The sequence below is a fragment of the Phoxinus phoxinus genome (assembly GCF_949152265.1).
Source record: "Phoxinus phoxinus genome assembly, chromosome: 9".
Taxonomy (NCBI): domain Eukaryota; kingdom Metazoa; phylum Chordata; class Actinopteri; order Cypriniformes; family Leuciscidae; genus Phoxinus; species Phoxinus phoxinus.
In genome coordinates this window covers 7,648,803-7,673,634 of record NC_136884.1, presented here as the reverse complement: position 1 = coordinate 7,673,634, position 24,832 = coordinate 7,648,803, and the positions used below count along the sequence as shown (strand labels likewise).

At 38.6% G+C, this 24,832-nt stretch overlaps 1 protein-coding gene across 1 annotated transcript in view; it reads right to left on the bottom strand.

Annotated features, from left to right (window-relative positions):
* The window catches only part of sema3aa (sema domain, immunoglobulin domain (Ig), short basic domain, secreted, (semaphorin) 3Aa), a 95,653-nt gene extending 73,560 nt beyond the window's left edge, over positions 1-22,093 (bottom strand). Inside the window, exons 1-2 of the mRNA XM_079623670.1 lie at positions 21,891-22,093; positions 21,703-21,744 (exon numbers count right to left, since the gene is read on the bottom strand). The gene's annotated coding sequence lies outside the window, so the exon portion shown is untranslated. The remainder of the gene's footprint in view (positions 1-21,702; positions 21,745-21,890) is intronic.
* Between the last annotated feature and the right edge of the window lie 2,739 nt (positions 22,094-24,832).

The following is a 24,832-nucleotide window of genomic DNA, read 5'->3' as shown; positions in this document are numbered from 1 at the left end:
TTTAAAATATTGTTTAAAGTACACTTTGATGTCTTGTCTCGAAGTGCTTGATTATAATTCAACTGCAGTGTCTTATCATAATATAAGTTAATATATTTTAAATGTATTAAATTACAACATCATTTAAAATGTGTAATTACAAATATATTTAAATACCTGACATGCATTACATTGTATTTTAGTTTACCATTAATGCTAGTCAGTACAATATTTCAAAAGACAATAGAAGTAATTATGAAATAATGCCATTTACTTAATATACTTAAGTTCTACGTAAGTGGGTCAAAAAAGTACTTTAAAATTTGACTAATTCCATTTAATATTAATTTAAACCACAATACATTTTGATTCAATTGTAAATAACATGCAATTCTGAATTCCGAAAGCATTACATTCATTTTGCACTCAAGTATATTGTTTTAAAGTATATTATTTCTGTAAAAACTACGCTTTTATGCTAAAGCTTTTAACAAGGGTAGAAAGTATTTTACCCTAGCATTTAGCAATGAAAACAATGGCTAATGAACCGAGAAAGCTTTTGTCTCATCTCACTCAACCCATGCTGACATAACAGAAGCCAAAATCTCATAATGGAACTTCAGTGGAAGTGTTTACCTTTCCCATGGTTCAACACTAGCCGCGATTGCTTAACCATGCGGCGGGGAAATCAACGGAGGGACATCTTCTCTCCCTACATACCAGGTTTCACTAGCGTGGAAGTTATTCTGAGGCCGCCGCAAGATTGTTTGGATGCTCGTCAAGAACTCCAAATTAAAAACCACAAACATTTCGGAGCACTTAACCCGAAAACATTCTCCTCAATCAAGCTGAAGACTTCAGGGAATGAACGCGTCGTTCTCACAGGTATTGGGAGGGCCCGAGGGACCACCAGGGGCCCCCCAACTTCAAAACATTGTGGGGTTCGATGATGTATTATTTGGAGCACCTCCCAAAAGGCATTTCACTCACCGTAAAAAGCCTCTTAAAAGAATGCCGCTCTCCCATGGGTCACCAAAAGTCCTGTCCGAGGCTTGCTGCTGTAACTACATGACTGCATAATTACGCTAGCGTGTGATAAAAAGAAAATAGCCCTATTTTAAGATCATTCGCGTCCAAGCATTCACGCAAGCCACTAGAGTCTTAGCAGTCACCCTTAAATAGTTCAATAATATCTGTGAAACCATAAATAGATCATGTCAGCTCTCATAAACACGCAAAAGAGTTATTTTAAATCACCACACTAGGCTTTAATATGGGTTTTGATGGTTTTCGGTAGAGACTAGCAGTCTTGGAGTATCAGACACGACCCAAGCCAAGGAATCGTTTCTTGGAGGCTTTAATCATCTGGCTCCTGCTTTGCACTGGGGGGCCGACAATTAAAAGTTTAGAGGGATAATATAAATATGTGTTGCTCTCAGCCTTGTTTACTTCTCTTTTCACACAAAATGAATGGCTTTACATTGGCATTGTAAATTATGCAAGCTTTAGCTTCATAATAGGTAATCGTATATGACTTTTTTGATAGGCTTGGACACATAATGACAGGATAAACAAATGTAGTCCAGATGGGAGATCTAATTCTGTTTATCCCTATTGTGTCAAAGCTATTCAGTAAAAAGCTTGATCAACCAAACATTATTTACTGCATTGTTACGCCAACACTTCAAGCGCAACTCTGACAGGCCTTAGATCACGCATATTGTGTGTTATTTATGGCTGTCTCAAACATAAAAATATGTAGCTTTAAATTACGATCACAGCCATAAGAGGCCTCAGGGGTTGTTCTTACATAACAAGACAAAGTGCAACCAGGTACTGTACAATGCCTTGTCGCAACCCTATGGGCCCAGTGGACTGGAAAAAAATCGTCTCTGTCTTAAAGAAATATTCTGGGTTCAGTTAATCTCAATCAACTATCTTTGAGATATTATGTTGATTACCACCCAAAAAAATGTCTTGTCTCATTTCAAAAGCAAAAACCAAGATTACAGTGAGACACTTACAATGGAAGTGAATGGGGCAAATTTGTGGAACAGCTTACTTCATAGAAGCACTTGCATTTCCGCATTTGGCAGACACTTTTATCCAAAGCGCCATTGCATTCAAGGTAGACTTTTTTTTATCAGTTCTTGCTTTTCCCAGGTATGGAACCCATCAGCTTGCCGTTTGCAAATCTGATGTTACTACAGTATTTAATGACTATGACCAATTAATGTTACCTAGAAATTATTGTATTTCTTACACCACAATTGTTACAAAAGTGCATTTCTATATTTACATCGAATATCACTCATCAATTTCTTGAGGACTACAGGACTCCTGGAATGAGAGGTCGCATATGAGAGCTATTACCCAGCATGCTTTGCTATCTACCTCATATGGAAGAAACACTAACACAAGTCCACCGGAGCCCAGCTGACTGTTTATTATTACAGGCTTAGGCCTAATCAATGTTTTAGAAACTGGACCCAACCCAAGCCGAGCTCTGATGGACGGACAATGACAACCACCTGAAAGTCAGGAGAGTGAAGGGAAGGATAGCCAGCAAATCAGACCACACAGTTTTGAGGGGGAAGGATCCCTGTTATGGCGTCCCACCGAGTACAAAGGCATTTTAAAGGTCTTTGACACTTTGGCCTTTTATTCAACCTACAAATCTGACGTTAGTTTAGGGACACTGACTCAGGCTGCCTCCATTCTCTAGTTCTGTTTCTCCATAATGGCCAAACAATGGCTCTTTAACGTGTTGGCTGACTATTCTCCACCTCACTTGAATGGATTAAATCTAAAGATTTGGCAGATGTTCTGACTAAGATTTGTCATCATTCATCAGTTCGACCCACTCGAATTGTTTTCCGTGGCCCGTGCATGAAACAACCAATAAAATACACAGCAGACGGATGGCAGTCCAGGAAACAGTTTACACCATTAAACTGACTGGCAATCTGAGATGCCATGCTGACATGCAGGGAATAGAGCTGTCATGGAAAATTCTTTCGTGCTGATGACAGATTTGAAATTGGGTTTTCTAGCTCCTGTATGTCTGTAAACAGCATTACGACTGTGAAGGGAAACAATTTCCCATCATAAATGGAGAAAGCATCCATTAGCACAGTACAGTAGTATGCATCTACAAGATATCAAGGCATCATGACATGTCATAAGAATAATGTATGCATGACTATGAACTACTTAAAAAAACATGACATCCTCCTAGAAAGCCACGCTCGGACGCTCTCCTGATTTAGATATGTCAGATAGTGGGGGGTGGGGGGGGCCTTCCAAATTCAAGATTCAAAGTACATTCGGGATGGTGCCGACATACTGATTGACAGTGGTATGCCCACCTGTTTGGAAAGACTCAGCAGGTGTTCAAATCTCCATGACAACCGTACCATCAATTTACTTTTACTGTCAGTCTTCCACAAAAATACAGGAGCCAGTGAATTCCTGGTCTGCTGGGCTCACAAACTGATTTGATTTGCGTCCTCCTAAAATCATTATACCACAATATATACATTTGCAATTAGCTTGGAAAGAAAGCAACTTGCTCCCTTACTTTTAAAGTGGTGAAGCCAAGTAGTTCTGATCTGGACTGGTAAGAGTTTTAAACCCTAGAAAAAATGAACCGAGAATAATCACCATTGTGCCCTTGAGCAAAACACTTAACCTTAGGTTGCTCCAGAGGGACTGTCCCTGTAATAAGTGTATTTCAAGTTGCTTTGGATACAAGGGCCAGCTAATTATTACTTTGTCGACTTAAAAAGCCGCCAAGAAAATGAAATATAGTGTGCGCTAGTATATCAAAAATGTAATGAAATAAAAGTACAGTCATTAGAGTTCAAGAGTAGGGCCTGGAAGCAATGGGGACACACTATTGAATGGTCACAAATGGTTGAGCGATCACAGACCAGGACATCAAATGGTCTTTGCAGCAGCACTTTTATGCAGGTCATCCGTCTAACTAATCCCAGACACATCAACACAGGACTTAAAAGAACTAAGATCCATTCGATACACACACGCAAGCAGAAAGTAGTAACCCCCCTCTGGAAAGCAAGACCTGGACGGCCCTAATTTGTCATCTGGTCAATGCATTAGGACTTTCTTCCGCCAAATCCACCCATTACTCCTTTAACAGCCACAGAGAACGCAGAGGTAAGCTTGAGCAATCTGTCTTGAGTTTGACACTTACTTTCAAACTTCACACTTTTAACAGGGGCAACTCAACACCTTTCAGCTCAATGAGCTGCACAAAGGAGCCAATTAGATCGTGGGCTTCAGTGACCAGGGATCCCACGCTCAACTCTATTACGCTGACTGCACAACTGGGGGGATAAAGCTCAACTCAACCCTTCATGTACTCTTCCCTTTTCCAAAATCCAAACCACTGGTCATTAGCAGTCTTACTCATATCAATCATAGAACATGATGTTTGTTAACAAGGTCAGCTGAATAAAGGATGGTTCAGATCATATCAGGACAACAATGATGAAATAATCGAATTAAAGCAAGTTCAAATGGGAACGAAGCCTCACTTTGAAGCGATGGATTTTGTACATCTTCTGAAAAGGTGGGATGAAGGATTTTTATTAAGTTGTTTGTAATGTTAATTGGACAGGGTGATGAGATATTGGCCCATATATTGGGGAAGGTTCATTCACAGGCCATTTCCGAAGGGGCGTCACCAACAGACGTCGCTCAAATGCCTCTGGGCGCAATTGGATAGACCTAAAACCAATCAGAGCGATGAAGGAGATGACGTATGCAGACGTATGCAAAGCGCTATCGTCATCGTCATCGTGTAAAGCCCGCCTCAACGTTTGTGATGGGTGCCTCAATTTGGAAAAATTGGAAATGGGTTTGAATGGGCTCTTGGCCAAATGGACTTGCAGAGCAAATCTCAAATTTGCCGGAAATTCGTCAGGGTTTTCCCAGGTTACTCTGAGATGCATCTTTGGGATTAATTCCAGAGAACAAAATCTGACCTGCTCTGCTAGCCAGGGAATTACGAAACAAACAACCCTTAGATTATAGACACAACTGATGTAAGTTATACAGAGAGAGGAGAATCATAGAGTATCCATATTTAGGAAGTTATTTGTCACTTTGCAATTTACAGTATGGGTTGGGAATGAAATTCCGGTTCTTATTCAGAACTGGTTCCATTTCCAAAAGCCAAATGACATTCGGTTCGGTTCAACACCACTACCAAATCTTCAGCACGAAAAAGATCAATGTTTTCAATGTGAAGACCAGGAAAGTTTAGGGTGCCATTTGGGACAGGGCCAGTTAAGTCTGAAGCCCAAATTAAGTGAAATCACATACGGTGTAACCAGAGTAGATCGATTCTAAATCAAAGAAATCTATAGTGAGGTTTTTTTAGCAATTTAAAAACATTTAACATACAAATTGTGAAATCAAACATAGAGTGTACAATCAGTGTAGTAGTCCGATTCCCAAACAAATTAGTCTAATTGAGTCAATTTTTAAAAAAGTAAATCAGACACATAAAGCGTGACCAGTGTAGACCGACTCTAGGTCAAAAACATTTAAAAACCAACAACATAAAATTGAATTCTTTCTAAGTGAATCAAACATTTACAGCACAATGACAGTATACCAAACAATTTCCTCTAATGAGTCAATTCGTTTGAAATGAATCCAAAACACACAGTAAGACCAGTGTAGACCATTTCTGGATTAATGTTTTAACTTCTTTTTACTGATTACAAAAAAAACATATGACATTCATTCTTAAAGTACTTAAAATGGAACCGCTAAGGAACATCCATTATTAAGAGGAATCAACAAGAACCACACCACAGAAATCAAGAGTAGAACAAGCATAATTCTGTCAGCAGTGTGCTAGTGGGTATGTCTGTTCAAATAAGGCAACTGAATCTCTCCTTTAACAAGATACAATGTGAGACTATGTGCTGGAAATAGCAATCCTAGGCTAGAATGCTCTTTGGACTGTCCTTAGCTTGTCCTTAACTCATATGACTGTGATTTGTCGCCCGCCATTCTAACACAATAAAAGTTAAATGAGGCCACAGGGGCAGAAGTTGAGTCTTTTGGCATTGCATTTGCAGCGTTGACTCATGGCTTTGGATAAAACTGAGCCCTGACGTGACCGCAAGAGGGCACGGCACAAGGGGTTTATCGTAACAACTCCATCCTCTGTCAGGCATCCCGTCACAAAGAATAACATCATTACCTTAATAGCACTTAAAATGACTGATCTGCATCTCAGTAAGTGTTTTATCTGCCTGTCTAGATGAAAGCAGATTTAAGAGAAGTGGAGAAGAGAGCATCTTGGGGGTGGGGATGGATCCGGGTGCACAAAGACAGGCCGAATTACAGCCTGTCACAAGAAAAACACAACTGCCTGAAATATGACAGATATTAATGAATGCTAATGAGAGGGAGAAAGACAGAGATAAGGCGCAAGGAGAGATAAAGAAGAGATGAGGAATAGGATGAAGCCGTACAAGCGTTTGAGGGTTGGACACGCATACCTCCAAATCAGGTTCCCAAGGGAACTACCAGAAAAGAGATCTAAATATGGAGCTTGGGACTTAGGCGAGGTTAAAGTTCACAGGGTCAGGGGGCCTACCGTCAGTCCACACGGTGAACTCACTCTCTACTAACGTCTTCATCAGATGTCCGGTTACATTATACCTTTTACAAGAACAGCTAGAGGCCCCACTGTCCACAAACACTAATAACTGCACAAACAGAGCTTGATAAGAAGCCAGCTCTGACCTACAGAGGCGCATAGACAGTGTCGGCACCATTCTTTCAACCCAGAACCCTTACAACTGTATTAATACATGTATAAAAACAATATAATATTCAATACAAATATACAATTAATTCCTAAAACTATATGTATATTTCCAAATTTATTTTTAATGTGGTCTCACATGCACATTTAAACACCCGAATAAACAAATAAAATTAAATCCCCAATCCAAAAACTTAAAAGGAGGCCCTGTTTACTAATCATAAAATAAAATAAAGTAAAATTAAATCTCAGAACCCTTAAGAATATCTGTTTTTGACATTATGTTGTCTCTTTTCATAAAATCAGAGGTATCATCAATTTATCGGTATCGGTCGATACTGGATATTTAAATATGCATGCTCATTTTTAAATTACTTTAGCTTATTACCTTATTTAAAACATTATTGTATTCTAAAATTGGTCATTTAACAGTTATCGGCCATAACATGAAAAATATCAGTTTATTTGAATAATAACTGTACATGAATTATTTTAAAAAGTTGCCTATCAAGCTAATTTCAAACTCATGACCTCTCACACTCACGGTTCGAAATATTTTCTGTGAGCAACATCTACTCATGCTCACGTTGGGCTGAGAGTGAGACCCCCTAAGACTGAAATCATAGAACGTCCCCTGCTGAGGTGTCATTCACACACCCTATTCAGTGTCACAGCCCTAATGATTTTATATAGCCGGGTGCTGATGTGAGAGTAATGATTTATTAATAGAGCGAGATTTAAGTACAGTTGTCTGATTGCTCTAGCAGAGGCGCAGTTTATGTGTGCTGAGATTTTCTCAACTATTTCCGGGTGACGCGTGTGGAGACGGGCCGTAGACGGGGGTCCCCTTTCAAGCTTGCTTCGGATTCTTTCCCTGTTCATGTGACTCGACCCTTGGCCTTTGTCTCGCTGATGCACACATCACAGTACATCACCATGGCGGCCCTCGAGGTCGCGACCCAGAGCGGATCACGGGGTGCACGCGGGAATCAGTCTGAGCACTGACATATACACCTGTACAGAGAAGTTCATCTGTCCTTTTCATGCGCTCTTACTTTGTTTATCCACTCACTTGATGCGTCCTTTAGCTTTACAACGCCATAGCATTTATAACATTATACATACAGTGAGAAACAAAAGTCTGAGACCGCTAATTAAATTTGATTTTAAAACCGGTCTCAGACATTTGGACCCTACTGTACATGTACATTTGAACACACACACACAAAAAAAATAGGCTAATAATAAAATTAAATTTCATGTTTGTCAACCTGCCCCGGTTGCCCTTTTGTTGTGGCAGAACTTCTCATTCCTTTCTGGGGTTTCACCTATAGAGTTTGTCCAGTGATTTCACTTTCTCCCCCTCTCTCTTTCTCTCACTTCTGCCTCAAAGCGAGATCCCTTTATCACAGGAATCACACATTGCATTAGAGCAGTCTGTAATTAAACATGTCCAGTGGCGGTCATTACCAAATACCAGCTCTAATTGCCCCTTATCTGGGGTAATTACTGCCTAGCAGGAGAAAATGACTCCATATCATGTGGAGAGAGGCTGATGTGGCACTGGTGTGTGTATGTGTGTGTGAAGAGGTGGGTAATTGTGTTAAATTTATGTTGAGATGGAACGAGAGCTGTACGAGTCGGGGGAGGTGAGAACGGACTGTGATACAGAGGTGACGGCTTAGCAGGTGCATTAATGCTTAAAATACACACACATACTGGCATATGGAATCTAAAGAGGGGATCAGTAATGTTAATATGATAATATTATTCTTTTAAATATTTTATAAATACTACTAATTAACATTATAAGTTATTCATTTAATATAATAAAAAATGTTGGTAACGCTTTATTTTAGGGTTTAATTCTTGCTGTTAACTAGTTGCATATTAGCATGCATATTAAAGGATATTGGTTGTTTATTAGTACTTCTAAAGCAAATATTAAATGACCATATTCTACATCCCATAATCCTACCCAATACCTAAACTTAACAACTACCTTACTAACTATTAAATTTAGGCAGAGGCTAATTGCAAATAGCATTAAATTTACACTAAGTGAAAATTACAGTATAGTAATAGTTTAGTAGTATAATACTACTTTTACCTCAGTGCATTGTAGTACATAATAAAACGGTATGCAATTACAACATATTCAGTGTATATTATTATATTTGTAAATAATACAAATTATTGTATATATTTTTAAAGCCCTCCCCTAAACGAGAAACACTTTATTCCCACAATTAAATACCCGTTAAGTACTTTATTTCCACTTTTTGAATATTTTGTTCATTTTACTTCAAATAAATGCCTCTATATGAACTGATATGCAATGGGATAAGGGAGAATAATGAGTTAGGAAAAAGGCATATACTCAAAAGCTCGTGCCACCTGCCTTACTGCCACACCACTGCTCCAGTTATCAGATTGGTTTCTTTTGTTATTTTGTCTGGCTCAAACATACAATGGTGGGCGGAGTTAGTGTAAATAGCCTCTGCCAACAAGGCAGCTTATTTGCACTTGGTGTAAACAGACACTCTGTAACTTTTGGGACCGGGACATGAATTGACCCAGACTGTACCTGGGTCCCACTGCTTATATTGGACAGTGGAGATTCAACAAGGAAGTGGGACAGAGTCCGGATGGGACCGGAACATGAATTGACCCAGACTGGACCTGGGTCCCACTGCTTATATTGGACAGTGGAGATTCAACAAGGAAGTGGGACAGAGTCCGGATGGGACCGGAACATGAATTGACCCAGACTGGACCTGGGTCCCACTGCTACAGTTAGCTAAAAAATAATAATAGGTACTTTTCCCTGTAAAATTTTACAGGGGTTGTGAGACAGAAACTGTTAAAATCACAAAATGTGTCACCAATTTACCTGCCCTCCTCAGAGAAACCCAGTCCCATCCTAATAGGGCTTTCTTGTCTCTGTGGCCGCCCTAGCAGCACTGCAGGTTTTGTGCGGGGCGTTGGCAGGCTGGAGACATGCTTCATTCTCTGCAGCGTGAAGCAATGTTTTATCCATACATGAGTGTGCACTCTCACTGTCTCAGCGATTTTGAGTCCTCTGCAGCTCTCAGCACATACCCACAACCTCCGAGTGTGTGTGTGTGTGTGTGTGTGTGTGTGTGTGTGTGTGTGTGTGTGTGTGTGTGTGTACCGAGGATCAGGGGTGTCACTACTGGATCGATGGCTCACTATGTCTGACACGACTGTGTCGATTCAGCACACTCTGTGAACAAAGACAAATCAGATTCAGCACACACACATACAACTTAAAATTCTTGAATTCCAGCACAAGGTCACTGCATTCAGCCGGGGGTCCCGAGGGACATGTGTTGAGCGCCCTGTCCTGCTCTAACAGCGCTGTCTAAATCTGAAGAGCACTGAGGTTACTCTACAGAAGAGAGACCAAATCTCAAAGCAAAAACAAAGCAAATCTCAACGTGCCAACAATACACAATTTTTCCTAATTTGCCACTTACAAAAGAAATCAATTTATTAATAAAAAAATAAATAGAGAAATCACTTTTAAATAAATAGATATAAAATGTATAATTAAGCCACGTCTACTAACACTCTAGTAGGTGGGCTGAGACTGAAATCATAGAATGTATCATAGAAAATAATTATTTTATCATTATTATTTATAATTAGGATATTATTTAAAGGGAATTCACTATATTAATTTAAAATGATAAAATGTGATAAAAGAATATAGGATATAATTAAATAAATGACCTTTGGTAAGATAAAGTATTTATCCATTTTAATTTGCCATTTAAATAAACAAAAATAAATGTATTCATTTAAAAATGAAAGCATTAAGACCTTTAAAAATAACAGAAAAGATTAGTATCATAAAATGTTTAATTATAAATATGATTTCATCATAATCATTTATAATTTGACAAATTTTATAATTAGAATTGTATTATTTATTTAACGCATTACTTAAATATGTATTTTTATATAATTTTTTATTGAAATTTATAATGACAATTATTAATTTGTTTTATAGTATATGGTTAAATGTAACAAGTAACTTAATAATTTAAAATACAAGAAAATGGTTCAATGGTTCAAAAAGGTCAAATTTGCCAAATCATTCATTATATTTTATAATCTTTCTTCATTTGATTATCTTATAATTTATCTTTTCATAATTGTTGGGTGTCTCTTGTGGTTTTGTTTGGGGGGGGGGGGGGGGTATTTCTTTCTTACAGTTAGTAATTCAGCACGAGACTGCTAAATGAACAAACGTAATATATAAAAATTAGGTCTGATATGCTAAATCTGGATTAGATGTGCAGAGAAAACAGCAACACTTAGAGCACACATCACATCTGTCATAAACCGCTCATATAATGGCCTTCCATTGCAGAACAGTGATTAAATAACAGTGTATGCAGCACATTTCCTGTCTGTGCACTACTAAGATTAAGTATACAATGCTTTTGAGGTACACAGTAACGTATACAGTTGCATCTTTGAAAGAGTGTGTGTGTGTTAATGATTAAACTGTGTTGGTTCTCTGTTCATCTCTGATTGATAACTCGTATCCCTGTCTCCCCACGGGCCCATTAAGAATCTCTTGTCTGTGTTCCTGTCACAGCTCGTGCTTCGAAAGAGCACATCACACTTCCTCCCCGGCAAATGTCGGAATGGGATTAAACGATCGCCTGTCCCCGGTGAGCGCAAATGAAACCAGTGAGCCGATCCGCTCCGGTGTGGTAAAAATCGCTCCACCTCAGCAAAACACTTGGCATTTCTCTCAGTATCAGCTTTCGTTTTCAGCATAACTTTTGGCTTCCAGACAACTGTGATCCATAAATCCTTTTCAGTGAAGGTTTTTCATAACGCTCAAGCCACACAACTGTACGCGATGCGCATCGAGAGATCTCACAGAGAGGAAGTGGAGATGACGAGATGTTTCTCAGTCTCTTAAAAAGATTTCAAGGTGATTTACAGCTAATCCTTTGTCCGTGAACTTCAAAAATCAAGGATTTATTAAACATAAAGATCATGGGAAAAAGGACACATGTTGGTGTGAAGAATTATAAGTGTAATTCTAAATGGTGCCACTGTAAAATTAATATGCCTCTGAGGGTATTTTCACGCTTGAGCTTTTTGAGCAGAAATGATTCAGTCTGACTTTAGAGTTCAGTTCATTTAGTTGGTGTGAAAATGAGAGAGAGAAAGTGTTCAAAAGATGGCTCTAAGCAAAACTTAATACGCTAATATATGAATTATCCATTTGTGAGGAGATTTAGAGGATATGACTAGTGAACCCAAGCCCTCTACTCATAAAATATAGATTCACAAAAACTGCTGAGCCAAAACCAAATCTCATTCTTGATCCATTAGAAATATCTAACATTTGATACCATGAGCTGACAGGAGTTCAGTCTTCTATCTAAAATGCATGGAGTTTCTACGGAAAAGAGCCGGTCATACTCTCTAATTAAATTATAGCATGTAAAAATGGATCTCTTCATAGTGCCAAAGACATAAGCCTCACTACAGTTACTACAAAACAGAATAACATTTGACCCAATCATCACTGCATATGGTCAACTCGAACTCAGAAAGAAAGAAAAATCAATAGTAAAAAATCTCTATCCCAGCTCAAAAAACCTATAACCTAGATGTAGATTGATCCGCTTGGTGCTCTGTTTGTTTGGACATCTTGACCAGGCCAGTATAGCAACAATGGCTCAACCAATAGCATGAGTTTAGGGGAGGAACATCTGTTTGTTCGACCAATGAGAATGGGAGGAGAGTTCGGGAGACCTGTTTGGAATAGCTATAGTGTAAAAGTGACAAAATCCAACAAAGTTAACTTTAGGGTGACACTAGATAAGAAATTGTCGGAAATGAACGAAATGCGATAAAAGCGTACGAAACTTCCGTTCGACTCCACGTGTCTCCATTTAGAACATGCACTCGCGTAAACAGCTGCATCAGTAATGACGATGAATAGCATCTCTCAGCGCTGTCTAGGGACATTGATCATGGACATTAAGCACGGAGGTCTGCGGTCTGGGAGAAAGCTGTTCACATGCTTAAATCTGTGACAAATCCATTCTAATTTGGCTCCTTCTCCTGATAACCTCCAATACTGGGCGCTTTGTAGAAACAAATGGCCTTTAACACTGTACGCCACCATCTATCTTCCAGAAAATGTGTCTAATAGAAAATGAAATGAGATTCATTTATATGCATTTTAATCATCTATATTAAAGTGATAGTGCACCCAAAAATGAAAATTCAGTCAAAATGTACTCACCCTCATTTAATTCATAACCTGTTTGAATTTCTGTGTAACACAATGAAAAAGATATATATGAGGTCAATGTATATGGGGTCCAATCATGTTTAGACTCAAAACTACTTATTTTGGATTTCACAGAAGAAATTAATGCGTCAGCCATAAGTTTGTAAATGAGGGTAAATAAATGATGACTGGATTTTTATTGTTGGGTGAACTATTCTTTTAAGTAAAAACCAACAAACAATTGTTTCTGTCCAACAACAGAAGATAGTGGTTAAAGGTTCACCCAAAAATGAAAAATTTTGCCATCATTTACTCACCCTCAAGATGATGAACACAAAAGAAGAGTGTGTGAAGAGAGAAGAATGTGGGTAACCAAATATTTGACAGTATACTTCCATAGTAGGAATAAAAATACTTCTAAGTCAATACCGACATTCTTCAAAACATCTTCTTTAGTGTTCAACAGAAGAAAGAAACTCATACAGCTTTGGAACATGAGGGTGAGTAAATGACAGAATTTTAATTTTTGGGTGAACTGTCCCTTTAAGTGTTTAGATTTGAAAGATAAATTGCTCAATTAAGTTGCATTAACAGCTGGTTGGTCTTCAAGTTCCATGTCGATGCTATTGATCAGATCCAGTGGAAGAAAATCAAAGTGAAGTGAAATCCAATGCAATGTTGAGTGCTTTCATCGTCCTCATCAAGTACGGATGAACCGTGTTGTTTCTCATAAACGTCATCTTACCCATTAATCTCTATGAGGCCTCACTCAGTGACTTGATTTGGTGGAGTCTTCTGGCTTACGCCCCACCGGACCAGGGTTGGCAGGGTTTGAGGTAGTGTGTGTGCGGCCGTTTTTATTTGACCCGACTGCAGCAGCAGCAGGGGTACGAGTGGGAAAACAGGAAAGGGTTTTATGGTCGGATCTATAGCTGCCACTGGAATCAAAGACGCACAGACAGAGGAAAACATGGACACATGGATACAAAGGGCAGACGCGCATTTCTAGCTGAGAAAGCCCGATCAAGCAAATCTGGTCTCAGAGAGAGAGCGTTCGCGCATGGTAGCACACCAGTGTGATATAAATGGCAACCTACTGAGCCATTTGTGCTCCTACATTTGATATCTAATAAACAAGAACAAATGAGACTGTCCTTCACACTCGAGGAACGAAATCTGACATCAGCGCACAAACAGCCCATTGACAACTGGGCTCGACTGCACAAGCACGCTAGGAACTGTGTGAAAAGGTCGAGATGATATCGGTTACGTACTAATGGGTTCTTGTTGTATTTTCCATGTCTTGAAGTTGGCCAACTATGCGAGAATTATTATTGCATATAGTTCCATCCTTGAGTTTGAGTGACAAGGTTGGCGACCAGTGACTTTGCTTGTGTCAATCTGATTGGCTGAAAGCACCAAGGGGACGAGTGTGACCCTTGGCCGAGAAACCATCAGATGCCAAGGTAATTTCCATTGCTGCTAAGTTTAAGTTTTAACTGGTTTACAGGTCTTTATTTTGAGCGCACAGCTGAAGTAACAAAAGGCAACAGTGCTGGCGAACATAACCGGGTTTGTGATGCCATGAAAAAGAAATAAGAGTTATGCCAAGCCTAAAATGTACGCCTAGAAACAGTATGAGCCTAAAAAGGGCTCTCTAAATATGAAACCCCCCCACCCCACCTCTGTATTCACGTTATATACACACACGGATCTATTCATAATGATAATTCAATTGACAGCTAGATGAATCTGTACCTCTAGCACATCAATAAAGCTCTTAAAATCGCCATCACTTTTAAAGAAGGCAAATACAATGGGCAAATCATTCAGAAGCACTGTGTCCATAGCAACGGCAGAACCATCTAGCCTTCTAAACGAAACATTGACCCCGTACTTTCCTTTTCTGTCACCAGAGGCAGTGAATGCTGGAGAATACAGTAAGAAAGCAAATCTCACAAAAACCTTTCAAGAAGAATTTCCGTGTCATATTTTAGCCCATTTAAGAGAAGAGAATTAATATGTTCAAGGTCATTAAGGTTTCATTTATAAATATGTGTGTGTGTTTCATTATTTTCATGACAACTAAGCACTCCAAATATATACAATTTATAAATAATGAAATATTTTTTTTCATTTTTGAACAACTGGGACTGGGAATTATTACACTGTTTCATTGAGTTGGTTGATTATAGCCATTCCCGTGTTAAGTCGAAACGCATTGATCAACAACTTTTTCATTTTGTAATGATTTAGACCAATTAATTAAAGGCCTGTTATGCTTAACCATGAGACTGCCTTGGAATATTTTATTGTTTTCAATAGAAAAAATAAAGACAAAACTGTCAAAGGTTTGGGATCAGTACTATTTTTATTTTATTTTAAAAGAGTCTCTTAAGCTTAACAAGGCTGCATTAATTTGATCAAATATTGTGAAATATCATTATAATTATATAAAATACACTTTTTTTTCCAAAGGAACAGCATTTATTTAAAATAATATAAATTATTTGTAACACAATATTGCATCATTGCTGAACATAAGTACTCTTTTTTTTCAATTGTACTGATGCCAAAGTTTTGAATGGTAGGCTATACTGCATGTATATATATATATAAAATATTTTCATTTGTACAGATTATTGAAAACCATTGAAAAATACCACACAAGAATGTGCAGAATGTGCAAAACTGGCCTAACAGTTATGAAATTAATGTCACAATGCAACAACAAAAAAATGCTTCATACTAATAACATTTCTTACAAATAGAATTTCTCATTTCATAATTTCTCTTTAGATTTTAGACTGAAATGCAGCCAGGACTATTTTTGAGAGACTGGCGGGATTTGGGTGGGAGGAATGGTGAGGTTTGAAACAGGAGAGGATATCAGTGGATGTAATCTCTGCTGACTTATCAAAAACACATTTGCTGAAATAAATCGGTAAGCGCCTGCAACACAGAATGGGGCATGGGGCCAAAAAGCCCCTCTCAGACTGGATGAAGCATGTGATGTCAGCCTCTCTGGGTCTCCTTTCAACCTGGGACCCCCATCTCATTTTCATTCGCTTATTCTTCACCTGTCCTTCTCCGGGTCTCTCTGTAGCCTCACAGAAAATAATAAGGCTTCCTCCCGCGTCCCTGAGGGCTGTGCTTGCGAGAGGGGTCAGAGCGGACCCCGCGCGCACAAAATGCAGCCTCTCTCTCTCCTTAGCGGGCTGTCAAGAATTTAAAAAATGGAGACAGGCTGAGAGAGGCTGAGGCAATTACTCATTTACAGTCTGTATAGACGTTACTGAAAGCTGCCTTCCCTCGGCTGCGGAGCAGCAAATGTGTTTCCAATTAAAACTTATGTTTACATATTCTGCATTTTCTATTGTGTGATTGCAAGATTTATTGCAGGCCTCTTGTATTTCCTCTGGGGCGGAAAACATGGTCGTGAAGGCGTTAATGTCACATGATTGGTGCCAAGCGCAGAACTCTCTTAAAATTCGATCAGCGAGGCCGCGGAAGCAGGACGGAGCCGTCCGCATTGGGCCATATGGGATTTCTAATCATAAGATATAAATGAGAGGTTTTGTTCTGTGCGAGAACCAGTCGGGTAACGCTGAACGTGATCCAGTTATGGACGTCCGTTGAGGTCCGCTGCACTGGCACCCCTAACACGCTGTACATATGGCCATACGTAACTTACTGCACAACAACACGACACATGGAAGGCATGCGATCTGGCCTTTGAAACGAACACCAACTCTAAATCTATTTAATGACACAAGAGATATGAATGATTGCACTAATGTCCTTGCGGTTTCCGTCCGCCTTCGTCCCCCAGATCCCTCATGATGCATGCTGTTGTCCAAAACGAAGGCACGCTCATGGCTTAGATGTTTCGGAGCGGAACTTGGCAAGCGTCATTTGGATCCACGCACTTTAAGGCTTGTCGTCATGGTGATTTGTCTTAATGCCCATGCGACCTAGACCCCTGCATCTGTTTTCCTTTCTCTTCCCTCTCTCATAATCTGCTTAATTATTTAACGGTAATAATTTATCATTCAGAACCGGCTTTGGGAATTTAACACTCTTTTGCTCAAATTTTTTCCCCTTCTCAAAACAATCAGGACCATCTCACTTTAAATGCATAAAATGAAAAGTAACGATCCATATGTACAATAATGAACTTGTTAAGATTAAATAAACATAAATAGATAGCATTTATACATCCCTCAATTTAGAAAAAGAGAAATATTGGTTCTTGAATCCACTCCTGATGATTTTGGACTAACAGTGCCCTCTGCTGGACAGCGTAAGCATTACGATTGGCCCACCACTCGAGATCAGCCATTTTGTAGTTTTAAAACGTGGCCACAACCACTAAAACTCACACTGACGTTAAGCAGACTTTCCAAGAAGCGGATTATTCCGACCCCTGTACGACCACCGCTGTATCCCATACAGACACATGCAGCGAACGGTGAAGACGCCAGCCGTAATGTGAGGCATGTGTGTGTGAGACGGGTCTGAGGGTCTTGCAATGCTCGGCAAGACTGCGGTGCAGTGGGAAAAGGATCTGTGTGTGTTACGGTATGCAGATCTGTGAGTCAGCCAGAGTTCCACAGAGACACACACACTCGCAAACAACTAACACGCACATACACACTTCTACTGTTCCCCAGAGAGAAAGAGAGTGATATGCCAACAAAACTTCACCACAGTTCTCAGTAAGGGGTGGAAAGACATATGACGGATCAAGTATGAGGATATGAGGAGGTTCACCTCTGTCTGCGGGCCTTTCTCTTACAACTGCTCACACAACTGATAGGATAAGACTGCTTAAAGGTGAAGTGTGTCGTTTTCCGAGCGACTAACAGAATTGGGCAAAAATGATGATGGCCTCTTTGCACAGTAAAAAAAAAGTTGGTGTCATTAATTTTTAAGTAAAATCAACAAGGATGTTTAAGTCATTTCAACTTAAAATACATTAGTTTAGTTGAGAAATTTTAGACTTAGTTGAAACTTGTATAACTTATAAAAAAAAAGGTTAAAATTGATGAGTTAAAACAATGTAAAACATGCTGTAATAAGTTATTGATCATATCATTTTTACAGTGTGTCAACTAGCTGTACCTACTGTAAAACATGAAACTGAAGTAATTGACAAATGTGAATCTTATAAGTTTATAAAAAGCGCTTATATTAATGATTGGTAACATTTTATTAAAGTTAACTGTATTATTTGAGCTTTAAAGTTGTTCTTGTCATGTTTATGGTATCCAACACCTTATTGAATATACCTAATTGGATATAATTCGACAAAACTGGATATAACTTCACACAGAAAAACTTCCATTGTAAGTGCCTCACTGTAGATCATTTTCGGGCCAAATTTAAAAAAAAAAAAAAGAAAAACGTCAAGGTCACATTCAAACCAAGCACCTGTCTGTTAGTCAATAGTGCAAATTTGCATGAACAATTGAATCCGACGCAAAGCACTCCTGATTGTGTGGATAACTATTGTTCAAAGTCAAGTGGATTCCTATTGAAATTCAAGGCTAAATAAATTTTGGTAGTAATCAACATCAAGCCAAAAATGCTTTCAATTGAATTTAACTTGTAGAGAACCTTGAATATTGTAGACATTCACTTCAAAACAATACTTAAAATATTAAAGGGGTAACACCTGCACATAACAACAAAAACATTTTAAAAAGACACTATGCAATAGAAAATATCCAACTCCAAATTGGATACACCTTATTGGATATATAGCGCAACAAAATTGGATATAACTTTACACAGAAAAACAAAAACACCCCTTTTGCTTCAATTGTAAGGGCCAAATTTCGAAAAAAGTCAAACAAAGGTTCAGACTGCACATGATATACTCGGTTTAAACCTGAACGGCCTCCAGTGAAAATACAACCATCCCACCTTTTCTGTATTTACATACTTTGGGTTGGATTGAGGAACTTTCTCCTAAACAGACAGAGAATTGTTATGTAACGCTCTATGGTGCTGTAAATAACATTTACACTTTACAGATGCCAAAGCGACTTACAAATGACCTAGATACAGTATAATATGATGTCATATATCCTCAGGTGCATGACATCCTAAACTTATTTTAATATATTTATGTTAATAAAAGCAATAGTTGTTCCGGCACCAGAAGTGTTACTCTCACAAACAGGCTCAAGTTTCCCTTGAACAGCGAACTGTTTATCTCACAGAAAATGTGTTCCAGGTGTTCATGTCAATATAGATTTTCTGCAGTCTTGTTGTGTGCTGTTTGACATGGGAGATCAAACAACATTGAGATTTTTGAATCTGAATAAGCTGAATTTCGTCATGTACTCTTTGACATAATACCGATGCCCTGTTTCTTTGTTTGTACGTCAAGCCAACCGATGACTTGCATTTCCACTGCATTTTAAACGTATTTTTCAGGATACAAACCAGGAGACAAACAACTGTCAAAATCAATCAAGTGATTTGAATGGTAAAATGGGATATATATATATACACATAATATATATATATATATATATATATATATAACATAATATCATCCGCAATTTGTAGAAGATGATAACCGAGAGAGGGTTAGGAAGGGGTTATGGCTGTTTCAATAAAAATGAATCAACTTTTGAAGTTGAAATTATTAATTTGGAACAATTGCTCCCCTGCATATTAGAAAAAGTATTTTCTTTTATAATCAGTCATAGAATGAGAGAAGTGAACTTTCTGATTATTTTCTGATGCAATCCAAATTTGGAGAGTGTGTTAAGGACATACAGTGGGGCAAAAAAGTATTTAGTCAGCCACAAATTGTGCAAGTTCTCCCACTTAAAAAGATGAGACAGGCCTGTAATTTTCATCATAGGTACACTTCAACTATGAGAGACAAAATGAGAAAAAAAAATTCAGAAAATCACATTGTAGAATTTTTAATGAATTTATTTGCAAATTATGGTGGAAAATAAGTATTTGGTCACCTACAAACAAGCAAAACTTCTGACTCTCACAGACCTGTAACAACTTCTTTAAGAGGCTCCTCTGTCCTCCACTAGTTACCTGTATTAATGGCACCTATTTTAACTTGTTATCAGTATAAAAGACACCTTTCCACAACCTCAAACAGTCACACTCCAAACTCCACTATGGCCAAGACCAAAGAGCTGTCAAAGGACACCAGAAACAAAATTGTAGACTTGCACCAGGCTGGGAAGACTGAATCTGCAATAGGTAAGCAGCTTGGTGTGAAGAAATCAACTGTGGGAGCAATTATTAGGAAATGGAAGACATACGAGACCACTGATAATCTCCCTCGATCTGGGGCTCCACGCAAGATCTCACCCCGTGGGGTCAAAATTATCACAAGAACAGTGAGCAAAAATCCCAGAACCACACGGGGGGACCTAGTGAATGACCTGCAGAGAGCTGGGACCAAGTAACAAAGGCTACCATCAGTAACACACTACGCTGCCAGGGACTCAAATCCTGCAGTGCCAGTGTCCCCCTGCTTAAGCCAGTACATGTCCAGGCCCGTCTAAAGTTTGCTAGAGAGCATTTGGATGATCCAGAAGAGGATTGGGAGAATGTCATATGGTCAGATGAAACCAAAATAGAACTTTTTGGTACCAACTCAACTCGTCGTGTTTGGAGGAGAAAGAATACTGAGTTGCATCCAAAGAACACCATACCTACTGTGAAGCATGGGGGTGGAAACATCATGCTTTGGGGCTGTTTTTCTGCAAAGGGACCAGGACGACCGATCCGTGTAAATGAAAGAATGAATGGGGCCATGTATCGTGAGATTTTGAGTGAAAACCTCCTTCCATCAGCAAGGGCATTGAAGATGAAACATGGCTGGGTCTTTCAACATGACAATGATCCCAAACACACCGCCCGGGCAACGAAGGAGTGGCTTCGTAAGAAGCATTTCAAGGTCCTGGAGTGGCCTAGCCAGTCTCCAGATCTCAACCCCATAGAAAATCTTTGGAGGGAGTTGAAAGTCTGAATTGCCCAGCGACAGCCCCGAAACATCACTGCTCTAGAGGAGATCTGCATGGAGGAATGGGCCAAAATACCAGCAACAGTGTGTGAAAACCTTGTGAAGACTTACAGAAAACGTTTGACCTCTGTCATTGCCAACAAAGGGTATATAACAAAGTAATGAGATAAACTTATGTTATTGACCAAATACTTATTTTCCACCAAAATTTGCAAATAAATTCATACAAAATTCTACAATGTGATTTTCTGGATTTCTTTTCTCATTTTGTCTCTCATAGTTGAAGTGTACCTATGATGAAAATTACAGGCCTGTCTCATCTTTTTAAATGGGAGAACTTGCACAATTGGTGGCTGACTAAATACTTTTTTGCCCCACTGTATAACTGACTGAACAGTGACATTTGAACAAATATTGACACAAAATGTTATTATAGCAGATGCAACATAAAGCATAAGCAACACCCATCTGTTTAAATGAAAAGTTGGGCCACACACACACACACACACACAACAAAGCAAATAATATACAAAAAATATAGCAAGCATGTGTTGAGCATTGCCAATCTTTTTGCTTTCTCACATACAGTATAATTCAACAGTAACTTACCAAATCAGATGTGCTTTTATCCAGATGAATCAGCTGCTTAACCTGAAACAATATAAACAACTGAATGTATCAGAATATCTTATAGCGCACCTATTGCTTTAGTGCAACCGTAGTATCTGATAAGCGTTTCACACTTTAAATGATCTCTGTGTTAATGTAATCCTTGGTTAACTAGTTCCACTTCTCACCTCTTAATCATACTTTACCACGAGTTAGTAATTAATCCTTCAGATTTTACCATTTCATACTGTACGTTTGTGTTTACCGTGCATATTTAGGCGACTTGTTTTAATAACACCAAAAATGTCGTAATGTAAATTCGCTCTGGGTGTCTTTTGACACATAACGCAAACATTAACTTGTCTTTATCACTCCAGTTAACGGTGTCTCCGTCGTTGTTCGATTTTTAATTTTATTTAAATAAACTACACAGCGAGAGAAAGTTCCTCAGATTGTAGAACGTTCATAAATATTTAATGAGGTAAGCTGAGGCTGATTATGATTGGATGGTAGTTAATTGGGTGCCATGTTAAATGCATACAGTGTTTTAAAAGATGTGAAACCATGTGAAATGAGTAGGCCTACTGTTAAATTAAAAAAATTATAGTTTTGGCCATTTTACAATATGAACATTATGATTTGTGAGATTGTTTTGTAAATAAGTTATATTGTGTTTAGTTAGCTGTCTATTCTGTTTTGATTTTTCTGCATAATATATCGTTGCCTGTTTCTGCTCAGAGTTTGTTCTGAAAGTTATAACAACTCATGTAAATAATTGGAGAAGAGATTAATAAATTATGGTAAGCCATCACATCAAACATCAGAATCTTTCTCTCTCATTTCATTCCAATGCTGGAAAGGCCAAAATATCGAAATAAACAAAGCATTTTCTGATGGTTCTGTGTATGCATCAATAAAGCGTGTAAGACTCAAATTGCATTATGTATAGGGTCATGTTGTACAATTTGAGATAAGCAAATCATTTTACCATGCAAGTACAATAATCCGCACTAAAGCAGCATAAATGCTTGTCAATCACAATGACAAACTTATTTTCATTGAATTAATTTAGGACACTGAAGAACTGACAGATGTAAAACATTCAGTCATCTGCCTTAACTTTGATTGAAAGCTCTTTTCCCTGGATGTCTGGAGGCCATCTTTCCAGGCTCCGATCCAAGATGCAACATCTGGCACTATTCATCTCTTGCTGCGATTGCTTTGGTTCTGACACATGTCCGCATGCTGACAGGAACACACACTCTACGGTTTCAGCTTGTGTGACGGGCCTCTGGTCCTGGTCCCGCTGACACTCACAGCTTTTGTTGTTTAAATGGCCATCTTATCCGAGCTTTGATCAGGGCACTGAAACATTCCAGCATGTTTACTCCAGAGAACAATGCTGTTTAAATATTCATGTCAGGTCAGATCAGTTCTGCTGTAAGCCATTGTTTGAGATAGATAGATAGATAGATAGATAGATAGATAGATAGATAGATAGATAGATAGATAGATAGATAGATAGATAGATAGATAGATAGATAGATAGATGGATAGATGGATAGATGGATAGATTGATTTTTTTTATCATATACACTTTCTGGTTCATCTTCATCCACATTGGTCTTCCTCAACATCCCATAATATGCCCACCTGATGTACATCATTTGTTTTTAAATTGGAAACATTTAATCTGACTCTCAGTCTAGACTCTTCCCATGCCTACTGACCTTGACTACAGAAATAATCATTCACAAGTTGTTTTCAAAGCAGCAGATTAAAACTTGAAACATGAGAGAGATACAAAAAAGAGCCATTTATCTGAGTCTTCTACCAAGAGTGATGGAAGTAGGGGACCTGTGCTCGGTAGTTATCTGAGGCCTTGCATTTGAGTGCCTCAGATAATTTACAACATCCCATATTTAACAGTCATAATCTAACCCTTATGTATGCCATAACCTCCATGGGTGCAGGGACCCGCTTGAAACCTCCAGTTCGTCCTAAACCTACATTCTTAAACAGTTCACATTCTCTTGAAGGAATTTATAGAGGACGTTGTCCTCCTCTCTTCCCTCTGTCAAAAGCATTATATATTGAGTAACAATAAATAGAGTCTCTGTTTTCAGTATACAAAAAAATATTGATTTACACACACATATATGCATGTATGTCAAAAACAAAATGTATCTTTCATGATTAAAAGTAACTCATGTAAGATTGACAGAATGAATCATGTATACGCAGTGGTATTGATTGAAATACACATAGGAACTCTCTTACAATACATAGACAGGTTTTCCATTTTCCATAAATCATTGATACAATTAGCTGAAGTTAACCAGCTCAGATAGGTGTGGCATTACTCAGATCTGTCTGTGTGTGTGTGTGTGTGTGTGTGTGTGTGTGTGTGTGTGTGTGTGTGTGTGTGTGTGTGTGTGTGTGTGTGTGTGTGTGTGTGTGTGTGTGTGTGATGTATCACCAGCTGTCTCCCATTCCCTCTCACTTGTTGGTAATGTTGAACAGGGGTAGGGTGGGGGTGCTAAGCTCGCTCAAATGCTTTACTTGGTTATGGATGTCTTCCCGAGGAAACAACAGGAGCAGAGGGGGATTTTGGCCACAATAATCCACTTTATGGATCTTGGAATTATCAGTTAGATGCTTGACGGTGTAACTGCATCTATGCATTGCAATTGCATTGCTCTCAAAGCACACTGAGAAGTGGTTTGAAACACATTGTTCATGTGAGTGATCTGAAAACATCTGTTTATTCAAGTTGCATAAGTCATCATTACTCCACCCTAATTGAATTTGTCAGTAACTTACTCATAATGGATGACAGAACAGTTAAAAATGTGTGCGGCTGCAATGCCAACACAAGATTAAAACTCCTAAATAGGCAGAAAAACACAAGACAACACCAATAACTCAAAGTCTTGCTTTAATACACACAACAAATCCATATAACAAGGACATTCTGTGGCAACATCTCAAAAAGGCACCAGGAAATTAGCTTCCTCGGATTTGTTTGCAACAAGGGGAAAGGATTACAGATCAGATTTTTATCTGACAGAAACAGAAAACAGAGACACATTTATGTGGTCAAATGTAAGGACAATCTGGATCTGGATAT